This window comes from Octopus bimaculoides, chromosome 13 (assembly GCF_001194135.2).
Source record: "Octopus bimaculoides isolate UCB-OBI-ISO-001 chromosome 13, ASM119413v2, whole genome shotgun sequence".
In the NCBI taxonomy this organism is placed as follows: domain Eukaryota; kingdom Metazoa; phylum Mollusca; class Cephalopoda; order Octopoda; family Octopodidae; genus Octopus; species Octopus bimaculoides.
Genome location: NC_068993.1, coordinates 64299972 through 64306690, shown reverse-complemented (window position 1 = coordinate 64306690; position 6719 = coordinate 64299972).

Sequence of the window (6719 nt, the reverse complement as noted above, 5' to 3'; positions counted from 1 at the left end):
ATATATATATATATATATATATATAGTGTGTGTCTGTGTATGGATTTTTGAGACTGTGTACTGTGTCTGTATGTATGGATGTCTCCATATGTGTCCTTGTGTGAAGTGAAGTGTGTGTGTGCATGTGGTCACGTGTTTCAGTCTTCATTTGCGTATGTATGTGTGTATGTCAACTTGTGTTCGTATTACCCATGTACCTATCCGTCTGTATGTCTATCTGTTTGCATTCATATCCACTTACCCACATACACGTGCACATACATATACGTATGCGTATACATTCACATACAAACATCTACATCACAGCCCGCTAACTATTATACCTGTATATTACTATAAACTGTAGATATTGGGTTATCGTTACCTTCTACGTATATTTCCTATTTAGTTCTGGGGATGTTTCATTTATGAGGACGTACTCCTGTATTTGTCCGAGTGTTGGGTCCTTTGGATAAAATGTGGATGTCAAGTTGACCCAGGTTCCCAGGTTGACCCAGGTTGCCTCCATGTTGCTTCCATACTCTACCAACATGATTATCGCCATTATATTTCAGTGTTTGAGAACAGATCGTTTCAGATGATTTGTGTTAGAATTCACAGATATTCATTCATTTGACTGAAGCGATACAACTGAGATGACAAGAATAAAATAAGAGATACCCATATCTTGTCTGTCAAGTTGTAGCTTTCCCTCTTTCCTTTATCTGATGCTGAGAGGAGATAACCACTACAAAATGTATGCATTCATCAGTCTTGATAGAAGGCGCTTCGAACGCACGTGGTGTGTTTACATCTATTTGTTTTCATGGCATTACAGAGTGAATGGGTCTCTTACGGGTTAGAATCTAATTTTTTTTTCTTTCGGGATACGATGGAATCAAGATATTTAAGTAGCAAAGGCATCAACGTAGAGTAGGGAAGAGCTCACTCGTGCACTAAAAATGTGTACCGAGAGACACGTACTTAATAAAGTAAATACGAATTCCTCCTCCCACTCCAGTTATGTGCAGAGTCACCCGTACTGACCGAATACACAAGATGTTCGCAAAGTCACACAGCAGTGCACTCGTATTCCACAGTCGACTATAGACTCAAGATGCAACGCAGGAAAGATTCTGAGTATGGAAAATTATAAACAATAACACGGATGGGTTCCGACCCATCTGTATTATTGTTTATCTATCTATCTATCTATCTATCTATCTATCTATCTATCTATCTATCTATCTATCTATATATATATATACATACATGCATACATGCATACATACATACATAGATACATATACACGTATGCACATACACTTTATAGCTATATATAATTTTTAAATGCATATACGTACACATACATACGCATACGTATGCGTATGCACTTTACAGACATATATATATATATATATATATATATATATATATATATATATATATATATATATATATATATATATATATTTACATGCATATAAATATACATATATACATATACATACATAAACACACACACACACACACACACACACACACATACACACACACCTATAACGCATATAGGCTGACAGACACACGCAGAAACACACGTACACGTGCTCCTTGAAAATTTGACATTTTCGAAACCATAATATCTGACTTAACTTGTAAAGATAATATTTTGTAATAACGAATCAGTTACACTTTTATATTATTTGACATGTTTGATGACTGCTGCAAACATCTTCTTTCCTCCTTTTCTCCCTCTTCCTTTCTCTCCGTCTTTCTCTCTCTCTCTCTCTCTCTCTCTCTCTCTCTCTCTCTCCCCCCTCTCTCTCGCTCAATTAGACAACATTTAGTGCAATGAGGTCTTTTATAAACACAGATATGGAGTTAGAAACACGTAATTATATTTAGGGAAATTTTATGATATGCTGTATATCAATTTCTTGTTATCACAGTCCTTCGAACATAATTTTAAGAAACACAAACCATTTGAAATAAATATTTTAATTACAGCTTCGTATAACATTTAGTAATCATTTAAATGATGATTTAATTAAAGAAATATAACCGATAATCTATTTGTTCATCTCATATACTGATGAAATTTATAAAGTCAAACATCAAATGTTATCTTTTACCTGACATTTTGTTGTCGTTGGGATGCGCAGAAGGAAGAAGATGAGCTCAGCTGGCGTCATTGTGAAGTTACACGATGGATCTTCTAACAACCATGCGCTTTCCAAGTTATTAACAATGTAATTAATACGAAGGAGATGTAAACAAGAAACGAAGCCATTTCGGTGAATAAACTATACGAGAACCTTCCTTCCTCCAGAGAATTTGCTGATAATTATTAACTTCAATCTAAATTTTAATGTTTGTTGTATGAACATAATGTCATAATTTGTGAACTTTACATTGTTCATTTGTCCAATAAGATTTATGCTGCTAATTACATATACGCACGCACGCACACACACACACACACACACACACACACACACACACACACACACACACACACACACACACACACACACACACACACACACACACACACACACACACACACATGAATGGGAGTGTAAATGCTTAAGATGTTTGCAGGAACTGTACATACAAATAAGATCGATGCGATAAATGTTGTTTAAATATTTGCTTATCAATGTATGATGGACACCATATGAAGCAAAAAAATTTCCTTTCTTTTTTCTTTGTTTCTTTCTTTCCTTCTTCCTTTCTTCCTTTTCTTTTCTCTCTCTCTTACTCCTCCCCTCACTCTTCTGTTTCAGAAATTAGGCAAAGGATGTGGAGGTTACATAAAACTGACAATGTTCAGAGGCACAGAGCTTTTTTGTAATTGTTGTTGCTGTTACAATTAATCTTCAGCTCAAACCCGATGAAACAAAGCTCTGATCACAACATCTCAGATTTACTTCAACGTCCTTTTGTGTACGGAGCACTACTGCAGCCACTGTGGCGTTCCTAGCTTTCGAAGCTAGGGTTGTTCTTTGACGGGGTTTCGCTGCTCTTTTTACCATATTTTGCGACCACAGAAAGGCTCTCCCATTTGTTATCGTTTGTCAATTAATGAGAATAGTCTTAACTAATCAAGAGAATGTCTGTTATTTAGGGAAGGATGGTCGTGGATGTTTACTACAAAAGATTCAATTTTGCAACATGGAAATGATATCTGGGATTGCTGAGCATGCGCATCCTTAGTTATCACCTCACGAACAACATCACTATATTTGATATGACATTAAGCACACTGCTAATATCTTTACTCCCTACTAAACTGCAGAAATCTGAAATCCCCTCCTACAAACATCAATGTACAAAAGTCCCCCAACATTTTCGATGATCGGGGGTGGATATGTCTTGTGTTTCTTTCCTTCAACCACTTAAAACTTTAAAAAAAAAAATGCAATCATAAAGTATGATTACGTTAAATTACATTAACATAATTTCCACCCGAGAGGACGTTATCTAGCTGGAAGAAAAGCTTGGAGGCGTTTCTTCTGAATTAACGTTCTGAGTTCAATTGCCGCCAGAGTCGACTTTGTTTTTCTTCATTTTGGGGTCGATAAAATAAGTATCTGTCGAACACTGGGGCCGATATAATCAAGTTAGCTGACTTTCCGTCAAAATTGCTGACTTTCCGTCAAAATTGCTGACTTTCCGTCAAAATTTAAAACCAGTATAATTTCTGTCTGTCTGTCTGTCTGTCTCTGTCTGTGTCTGTCTGTCTGTCTGTCTGTCTGTCTCTCTCTCTCTCATTATATGTATATGTAAGTATAAGTGGAGTCAGTCTCGTACTACTCTAAGTTCCACCTGTAGATACAAAGGATTTTTGGGCAAGTCGTGCCTGAAAAATGGATGGGGTTTGTACATTTATATATAGTTTTCTATTCGTAAGGTGGGGTGAAAGTATAATAAAGGTTGGGAAGAGGATTGAAGAAAATAAAGAGAAAGAAAAAGGGAAAGAAGAGAAAAGGGGTGAAAATAAGAAAAGGAAAAATATAAAAATGAAAGGGAAATTAAAAGAAATAGAAGAGGGACAGGTGTTTTAAGAATATAATTACAAAAATTCAGTATGGGAATGGCAGATGATGAACTGATAGAAGCAGTGAATGGAAAAAAAAAAAATTAAAGATGGCAGTTAAAGTCTTAAGGGCACTGAAATTAGAAGGATGGACAGCAGAGAGAGGTAGTAAAAAAATGAAAATAAAAAGATAACACAAAGAAATTTTAGGAATGAATGACGATTAAGAGGGTTATGAATAAAGTGCTGAAAATCAGAACAAGAAGAAATCATAAAGGATTATGGTAGTGTTTTGGAGGAATGGTCAATACTTGAAAATCTGAAGAGATTTTTGTAAATAGAATGAAATAATATAAAATTAAATGAATAAAATCGAAAATGATTGAAGAGAAAATAAATAAGTAAATGGAAAAATGTGGAAAACAAATATAAATATTGGTTGGGATATGAATAATATTATAAGGATGAGTTGGAAGAAATTTTTAAAACAAATTGGGGGAAAAGGATTAATAAAAAATAAATGAAAAAAAGAAAATGGTAGAAATATGTCGGAGTACTTGAGAATGTGAAAGTATTGAAAGAGCACTCGAAAATTATTAAGATTATGAAATAAACAGGAATAAAGAAGAAAAATAGGGAAAACCAGGAAAAATCAGCACAGTTGGAGGGAGTTAAAGATCAAGAACTAAAAAGGCCCCTTGAATTTGGAAGGAAACTTTGATAAAATATAAGTCAAATAAATTAAGATAGGGGTAAAGAAATCGAGGAAGATGAGTAGAAGAAATGAAAGGTTCGAAATGATATAAGGGTGCACTATCAGTTGATAATGAGAAGGGCATGGAACACTAGCAACGATACGGATAACCAACAGATATAGGATAAACATAAAAGGGATTCATGGCAGACATAACTGAACTGTTGAAAGGATTAGGTCCTGAAGCTGGGCGTGTGGCGTGAGATTGTGTGTGTGTGTGTGTGTGCGTGTGTGTGTACGTGTTTCCACACATATAAAAATATCTAGAGTTGAAAAATGTATATTTTTTGTCTACCCTAACATTTTAAAGTTTAACAAAACTGTATTGAAAGCAACCTGGGCCGCTCTGTTTGCTCCAACTCTTTGCTATATCTAGCAAACCTTTCGCAGATTGCACTGAAGTAAAGACTCATCGGATAATGTATTCTAAATGACACAATACACAAGAGCAGAGCATAATGACCCTGGCAACGTTGTCTGTGGTGGTAGGTTGCCTCCGTCACAGCTGATCTGGGGACCAGAAGGAGAAACGCCAGCATCAGCAGCAGTTCGAACAGTAAGAGTAAGAATAGCGTGGTCAAGAACAGGAACAACAGCACCATTTACAACAAAAACAACTACAGCAACAACACGGATATTAACAACTATTAACAACAGTATCAGCGAACAGCTAAGCGATATTAAAAGAAAAAATTGCTTCCATGTTTATTCCATATTATGAGTTTTTTGTTGAAAATGTTTGATATTTTCTATACAGCAGCACCAGACCATGTCGTAAATATTCTATTAATCATTCTAAAATTTATAATTCATATCGATTTATTTCTGAAGCAAGATGGCGAAATAGTAGACAGCTTAGTGTATCAGTTAAACTCTCTGTCGGTATTCGCTGCTTTTCTCGGTGGTCTGAGTACAACTCAGTCCCGAGGTGTAACACTGTCACCATCAAGGGCTGCAGTTTCATTCCCACCGTTATTCACAATATTTTGTTTTTTCATTGTCACTCACGTAAGGTAGCAATTATCAGCTTGCACAGTTACCAGTGTTTTTATTGTGACACCATCACTCGATCTATCGTCAATCAGAAGATAGGGAGACTCCAAACGCTTTCTTTCATTATTATTCTTATTATTATCACCACTGATATTATCATTTCCATTTTTTATTACTATTTGTCATTGTTAATATTTCCTCTGATCCGACATGAGTTTTGGCTAAATTATTATTATTATTATTACTATCATTATTATCGCCATCACCATTACTACTATTATTATTATTATTATTATTATTATTATTATTATTATTATTATTATTATTATTATTATGATGTCCAAGTATTATTGAAAAATATTATTGAATGTTGTTTAGTCTCAACTTTTGTCTTGTACTTGAGATGATCATAAATATGTGAGTGCACCAGTAACATCATCTGCCGCAGCAGGCCGAAAGTTAGTCCCACAAATATCTCTCGCTGGAGCTCAAGTACACACAAACACACACACAAACACACACACACTCACACACACATACACACGTATATTTATACATATTTATACACACATACATACACACGCATACCTTCGTTTTGGGATCACCAATACTTCATTATCTCCCCTTCTTTCTACCTCTCCTGTCAAACCCTTTGTTTTTCCAACCAGTCACCATGCTCGACTGCTATATCAACAAGTCCTTTCTTTATTCTCTCTCTATTTCCTCATACTCCTTTCTGTTGAAGAGCGTAGGCTCGAAACGTAAAATACGTTCTCACTTTTCCGAGCGTCAAACTAATACACTTGCTTCTTGTTCATACACCTATCTTTGTCTTTTGTTTTTCTGTATGTTTCAACTATATATGATCATCATGAGCAAGTTTACCACCGTCATCACCACCACCGCCATCAGCGCCACCAACACCATCAACATCACCACACCACCACCACCACC